Below are 8,082 nucleotides of genomic sequence, written 5' to 3' on the forward strand. Positions count from 1 at the left end.
TTAAATATCCCCCTGTGGGAGGAGGGCCAAGGCCCATGGGGCTTGTGAGGCTCAGGAGCCTTCCTGAGATCTTCATGTGTCACTTGCCTGTCCCCAGGTTATGTATGAGGTAAGCAATTGACTCAGAAGTACGCTCTTCGGTAATGTAGCTATCCATCATTGTCCAGTGGCATAACTTTTCCTGAGCAATGCATGGTGTCAGTGAGACAGTGAGCTGCCCAGCATACTTCCTGGTGCTATAGAGGCCTTGAGTCACCCATATTTCTGTAAGTAACCCCAATAAACTCATTGGTCCACCAAGCTAGACGTGGATGGAATCCGTTCTTTAATCTGCTCATGCCCTCTCTACTGGGATGAGCAGATGTTTGGTGATGTCTCCCCAGGAAAAGTTAGCTGGAAAATTTGCACACAGTTCTTAACACACGAACCAAAAATGTACACAGCCCTGGACTGTGATGGTTTACTAAAGTTATTCCAGTGACTTTTCCAGCTTCAAATTTGGAGGCAGAGCTGGAGCGATGGCTCAGCGGTTACGATGCTTGCTTGTGAAGCCTGAGGGTCCGTGTTTGACTCCCCAGGTCCCATGTAAGTCAGATGCACAACGTGATACAAGCACAAGGTCACACATGAACACAAGATGTAGCATGCATCTGGAGTCTGAGTGCAGTGCCTAGAGGCCCTGGCATGCCACTCCTCTCCCCTCCCCTCTCTCTTACTCTCTCAGAAAAAAAAAGTGGAGGCAAATTTCTTTCAGACTGTATCAATTCTAGTAACTTCAAATGTTGACGCACTGACAACTGAACTTCCTAATTTACAATATATTTATTACATATTCACTACACATTCGAATTTTCAATCTTTCATAATACATTAACAAAATTCCTCGGAAAACTGGGCTGCCATGACCACAGATGTTACACAGGGCACAGATCTCACAGCATAACGAGCAAAGGAAGGATTCTTTTAGGAAGTCTTTCTACTAAAAGCAATGTGGAGGGACTGAGAAAATCGCTCAGTGATTGCAGTCACTTGTTTGCAAAGCCTGCCAGCCTAGAAACCAATTCCCCTGCGTGTACATAAAGCCAGATACAAAGAGTGGCACAAAATTGGCACAAATATCTAGTGCTTGCAGTGGCAAGAGACCCTGGCGGCCCCTAAACACGTGCTTGCAAATAAATAAACAAAAACGATTAAAACTAAAACTTAAAAAGCACCCGCGAGGAACTAGAAATAGTCTAAATATTCAAGGTAATGAATTTACAACTATGACTCCCAATCGCCTATTGAAGACTTTGGTTTTGCAGGAGTCTAGAAATACTTATAAAAATAGAATATCTCACCTCATCCTGTTTTTTTTAAATGCAATTTTTTAAAGATGTGATATTTAATAATTTGTGAGTATTTTTTTGCAACTAAAATTATTATAGGATATTGGGTCTAAGGAAACTTTCACCATCTTGGATGTCAACTTTACATTTCATAGGTGTGTATGCATGTGTATACAGTTTTTAACTAAAATTTTTTGTTAGTATTCTATTTTTATTGATTTATTTGAGAGAGAGAGAGAGAGAGAGAGAGAGAGAGAGAGAGAGAGAGAGAGAGAGAGAGAGAGGGAGACAGAGAGAGAAAGGAGACAAATAGAGGAAGAGGGGGCTTACCAGGTCCTCTAGCCACTCCTAACGAACTCCAGACACATGCTCCACCTTGCGAATAAGGCTTTATGTAGGCCCTGAGGAATTCAATCTGGGTCCTTTGGCTTTGCAAGCAAGCACCTTAACCACAAAGTAATCTCTCTAGCCCAAGGACACATTTTTAGTGGAAGAAAAATTTCATTTATTCTAACTCACATCAAGGCAGAACTAACAACACATGGTGGTTGAAAGGAGAGAGGTCTCTAAGTATTTGGGGTAGAATAATTTGGCATGGTTCACTGTGCCCCTGGAGGCTGGGTGGCCATTTATTTGTGGCATGTCACCAGTTGTGTGACTTGACTAACGTTACCTTTCCATTTTTGCTAGCAAGATTTTTCTTGCAAAAATCCTATTGTCTAGTCTATTAAACATCTTCTCTCAGTTCTGCCTCATTTAGTAGACTGTTAGCTATAGATGTGATGTATAAGCCTTTATTATCTCAAGGTATCTGCTCCTAAATTCTTCAAGACTTTTGTCACGATTGCATGTTTAACTTTGTCAAATGGCTTTTCTGCATCTATCAAGATGATTACGCAATTTTATCCTTAAGTTTATTTATATGGTGCATACTATTTATTGATTTACACATTTTAAGTTAATCTTGCATTCCTGGGAGAAACCTTTGGTCATAGAATATACACTCTTCCTCTTCTTCTTCTTCTCCTCCTCCTCCTTCTTCCTTTTCCTCTTCTTTTTTCAAAGTAGGGTTTCACTTTAGCCCAGGCTGGCTTGGAATTTACTCAGTGACCTCGAACTCCCTGTGATCTTCTTACCTCTGCCTCCCAAATGCTGGGATCAAAGGCGTGCACCGCCACGCTTGGCTAAGACTCTTCTTAATATACTCTTGAACTTAGCTCATGAGCATTTTGCTGGTGTCTTGCAACTATGTTCATCTGAGAGGTTTTTTGTTGTCTTTGCCTGGATCGGGGGTCAGCACACTTTTAGCCTCATAGAATGAATTTGGTATTTCTCTTTCAATCTTGTGAAACTGAGAAGCCGTTGACATTCATTCACCTTAAAATTCATAGAGTTCAGCAGTAATGCTAGTTGGTCCTAGGCTTTTATTTATGGGGAGACTTAATTCCTGCATCCATCTCATTACTTGTGTGTGTTTAAGCCATTCGTATGCATTGACTGTAATTCAGGTAGGCTGTATGCCAAGGAAATTTATCTCCTAGATGTTCCAGCTTTGGGTGATATAAGTTTTTAGAAGTGTTTCCCAATGATTCTCTGGATTTCTTTTGTTTAAAGGCTGAATAAATTCCACTGTATGTATATAGCGCACTTTCATTATCATTTGTCTGATATAGTAATTTTATTATAAACACTATGAGGTGGAAGTTTCAATACATCTTCAGAATCATGATTTTGTTCTTTCATGGATACACTCACAAGTGGAGTTGACAAATCATGTTTTATTTTTGATTTTTTGGGGGGGGGTTCGAGGTAGGGTCTCACTCTAGCCTGGACTGACCTGGATTTCACCTCAGGCTCATCTTGAACTCACAGTGATCCTCCTACCTCTGCCTCCCAAGTGCTGGGATTGAAGGTGTGTGCCACCACTCCTGGCTTTTTTTTTTTTTTAAATTTTTGTGGAATGTTCAGGCTAGTTGCTGTCAAAGTAGTCCAGTTTACATTTTTACCAATAGCATACATGTTATACCAGTACATGTTATCTCTGTTTTGGTGACAGTCATCTTAATGAAGGTGAGGAAATACCTCCCTGTGGTTTCTGTTTTTCTTTCCTTGATGGTCTGAGGCATTGGGCATTTCTGTCAGTCATTTGCAGATTCTATACAATCCAATCCTTTGATCATTTTTAAAAACAAATTTCCTCATAAGTAATAGATGAGAATTGCTTATGGAGGACAAGGTTCCTTAGATATCGATAGAATTAAGGACATTTGGCTGATCATGGTAACCCTCCTATGCCCCCACCTAGCCCTGATGATCAGTCTTGTGCTTTGTTCTTTGTTAATATACCTGGTGGGCCTGCACTCTGCAGGGCTTCTGGGGAAGAAAGCAGAAGACTCCCGCTCTATTTGGAGACCGCTCTCTCACTGTAACCCAGGCTGACCTCAAACTGATGGTAATCATCCTACCTCAGCCACTCAAGTTCTGGGATTTCAAGTGTTTGCTGCTACATCTGGAATTAAATCCAAATTCCTGAAGGCAAGACACCAGTTTTAATAGTTTTATTTGCTTTTGATTTGGGAGAGAATTGGGAAACAATCTTCAGGCTGTGTACATCCTAGGCAAGCACTCTACCACTGAGTTACATCAGTGGCCCCAGGACCCCAGACTCAGAATGATTTTCAAAGATATATGCCCGGATTCACAAGACCAATGGGAGTTTATGTGACAAGAAGTGTCACATGTCCAGGACGAGAGCATAGGGTGGATATTGGTTTCTTTCTGAACCGTGACGGAAATCCAGTTCGTTTCAGCTTGTCTCCAAGTTTGTTCTTTGTTGGGAAGGGGGATGACTAAGTGTGCGGAAGAAGCAGCCAACAGAGGCTCTAGCGATCACACCCGCGTGGCTGAGGACTCTGCGCGGCATTCAGAATGGCTTTCTCTGCAGATCCGAAAGGTGCTCAATGAAGCCATCATCTGTTGTGTGGAGTGACTTAAGATGAGACAAAGGTCCTCACTGCTTAGCTTCCTCCCTGGTGGTGCTTGGATTTTCCAAGCCTCCCATTTCTCTGCGGGAAAACCGTCTCTATGCTTAGCAGCAGCACCAGCTCCAGCACCAGCAACACAGCTTCCCTGATAGAGACAGAGGTCCATCCATGTGTCCTGCACTGAGCAGGGATCTTTGTCTGAATTCTCGAAACCTAGCAACAATGTAACAAAGGAATATTTTTATTGCCCCCATTTTGTAGAGGAGAAAATCCAGGGTTGAGGGAGACTAACTGCTTCATGATTTCATATAGCTCCTTATCATCGGTGCCAGGCCCCGAGCCAGCCCTAACTCTGCACTGCCTGGGGGCGAGGCTCCTTTGTTTTCATATGAATTACTGAGCTACTCCTCCCTATCGGGGACCTCGGTCTTGAGACAGAATATTCCTGCAGACACAATATACTCACTGAGTCAGGACATAGCTGACTATCATCAGTTCTGGGTGCCACATCTTTGAGACTTCTATGCTTAGATTTTTTTTTTTTTTTTTTAAAGAGCAAGAGTACTGCTTCCATGGCGAGCCTGACAGTCAGCACCAGGGTGAAGGAGAGGGTACTGAACACATACCAAAGCAGAGACCCAGAAGCTGCGGGGAGCTCATCACCGAAGCAGACTGAAAATACACCCGCCATGGCTCAGGAAGAGGGGGGTAGAAAGATTGTAAGAGCCACAGGTTGGGACGGCATAGTCAGAGGGATCCCCCACCCCATGACTGACTGCTGCTCTCACAACTCATCACCCCCAGCCCCGTGGGGAACAGCAGCAACTCCACTGAGGAGGGCCGTCAGAGGGACGAAGGAGGAGGGCAAAGATGATACCAATATATGATGTACCCGTACAAATTATATTCTTAATAAAAAATATGAGGGCTGGAGGGGTTGCTTAGTAGTTAAGGCACTTGCTTGTGAAGCCTAAAGACCCAGATTTCATTCCCTAGGTCCCATGTAAGCCAGATGTAAAGGTGGAGCATACATCTGGAGTTCTTTTGTAGTGGCTAGAAACCCTGGCATGCTCATTCTCCCCTTTCTTTCTTTCTTTCTTTCTTTCTTTCTTTCTTTCTTTCTTTCTTTCTTTCTTTCTTTCTTTCTTTCTTTCCCTATCTCTAATAAATAAATACAAACAAAAAGTGTGTAATCTTAAAAAAATGAAAACAAAAACATGAAATGTTATGCATCCAAATTAATAGTATTTATCAAAGCACTTTTTCACAAAAGCATACCCAGAGTGCTCTTGTATAAATTAGTCCACAGAAATAAGGTAAGGGGCAATTTGCTGTTAGGTCACAGATTGGGTAAGTGGCAGTTTTTCCTGCTAGTATTATTTGTATAATTAGATTTCCTATAGATGCCCATCACTGTGCCAGACACTGGGAAAGAGATTTTGAATGAGAGGATGTTCGCATCCAAGTTGGAGAGTCAAAGCAGGCAGCTCACCACACGAGCGCTAGATAATGTGAAGATGCAGCAGAGGTAACGGGAGAGGTCCTTTGCTGTCGAGAGTCTTAGTCCATTTGCTGTTACTGTAACTGAATGCCAGACTGAAACAGGGTTTTAGGAGTTCAGAAAGTGTCCTTAAACTCCAAACTCTGTGTTCCTGTCTGTTTCACCAAATAATTGGGATAAAACAAGACTGAGAAATATAAATTTAATTTTTTTTTCAAGATAGGGTTTCACTCTAGCCCAGGCTGACCTGGAACTCACTATGAAGTCTGCAGGTGGCTTCAAACTCACATGGTCCTCCTACCTCTGCCTCCCAAGAGCTGCAATTAAAGACGTGTGCCACCACGCCTGGTCTGGAAAATAAGTTTTAAATCATGACATTTTTATTCAGAAATATCAGTTACAGGAGGGAGAAGGAGGGCTTGAGAACCGAGGAAGGGGGGAGATGGATATACCCACGTGGTCTGAGAGCCCATGAGGGAGTCTAACAAATATGGGCCCTGGAAACAAAAATACAAAAAGAGATTTTTCTAAAAACACATATGCTTTCAAAGAAATCAAAAGGCCATAAAAAATAGTAACAAAGACATATATCTTTCCCACTCTGGCAGCCAGAGTGAGAAAGGACATAGTCTTACCACAGGGGACCAGGCGTGGAGCTGTGAACAGCCACAGTGCCGGGAAGGGAAATTGTCCCTGCCAGCCGAAGTGAGGCTGTTTCTCTGGAGCCAGGGGATTGTCTCTGGAAGAGGTTGGCCCACCCGTGTAAGGTACGGAAGCCAGTTGGCCTGGACTCAGAGAAGGGGTCCACCCTGGAGAAAGAGATCTGATTGGGTGAGCAGAGCAGATGCTAAGTTCCAGTTCTGCCACCTTCTGTGACATAAGAAAGAGTTCCCTTTTGGGGGCCTTTTTCCCGAGCTGGCTGCCTGTGCACCAACACTTCTGAATAGACCCTGTCAGGGAGCGTTTGGAAGAAGAGCAGTGGAAGAAGGCTTACAGAATAGGCTTAAGTCTGGGACTCGGGAGCCAGGAACTTGAAGGCAACGCGAGGGCTTTGGTTTTGTGTTAGTTTGCTGTTCGTGAAGACAATGGAGACTTATTATTATTATTATTATTTTCAAGGTAGAGTCTCACTCTAGCTCAGGCTGGCCTGGAACTACCAATCCTTCTTCCTCGGCTGTCTGGTTGTTAAGATTACAGACAGCTTGTACCACTACACTCGGATGAGCTGTTGGTTCTTATTTGTTGAAGAAATTCGTGAATCATTTGATGTACACCTTTATTTCATACAGTGGAACATTAGAGAGAAACATTTGACTTGTCCCAAGTTAAAATAAAAATCAAGTAAAAATAATCAAGGGTCTCACTATGTAGTTTATTAACTCATTATGTAGCTGAGGCTGGTCTTGAACTTCTGATTTTCCCTCCTCCACCGTATGAGTGCTGAGAGAACAAGTGTCAGTCACCACACCCAGTTTATATGTCGTACTAGGGATCTGGACTCAGGTCCTCATGGTTTACCTATTAAGCCATATCCACAGCCCTTTTTAAATGTTTTTTTTTGGGGGGGGGTTGCTTTTGCTTCACTTTTGAATATAAGGCCTTACTGTGTAGCCCAGGATAGCCCAGAACTCATTGTTTTTTTTTTTTATGCAGGCTGTTCTGGAACTCAGAGTCCCCTCACTTAGCTTCCCACATGCTGGCATTATAGGCATGTGCCGCCATCCCAACTCAGTGCTTCATGCATTGATTCGTTTATTAACAGTTAAGGTATCTTTCTGAAATGATGCTCAGTACAGTTCTGTCAGTATGGAAGTTAGGATCTAGGTGGGGAGTCGTTTAAATTAAATCTGTTTAACTGAAGTTTGAGATTAGACTAGCTGTGATGGAGCAGACACACAGAAAGTCTTAAAAGGATGCACAGCCAGAAGCCTGGCCTGGGGAGAGGGAAAACGACAGAGGCTGTGTGGAGGGAGCTCGCTGAAGGGTTTGGAGAGCAGAACGAAGCTACCCTGGGCCGTCTCAGCCATTTTGAGAGCTGTGGAATCGAACCTAGGAGCCATGCGAACCCAAGTTCATGGTTTATTTAAAAAAATTTTTTTTTGTTTATTTGAGACAGACAGAGAGAGAAAGAGGCAGAGAGAGAGATAGGGGAGTGGGTGCACCAGGGCTTCCAGCCACTGCAAACGAACTCCAGATGTGTGTGCCCCCTTGTGCATCTGGCTAATGTGGGTCCTGGGGAATTGAGCCTTGAACTGGGGTCCTTAGGCTT

This window comes from Jaculus jaculus, chromosome 6 (genome assembly GCF_020740685.1).
Source record: "Jaculus jaculus isolate mJacJac1 chromosome 6, mJacJac1.mat.Y.cur, whole genome shotgun sequence".
NCBI classification, from domain to species: Eukaryota; Metazoa; Chordata; class Mammalia; order Rodentia; family Dipodidae; genus Jaculus; species Jaculus jaculus.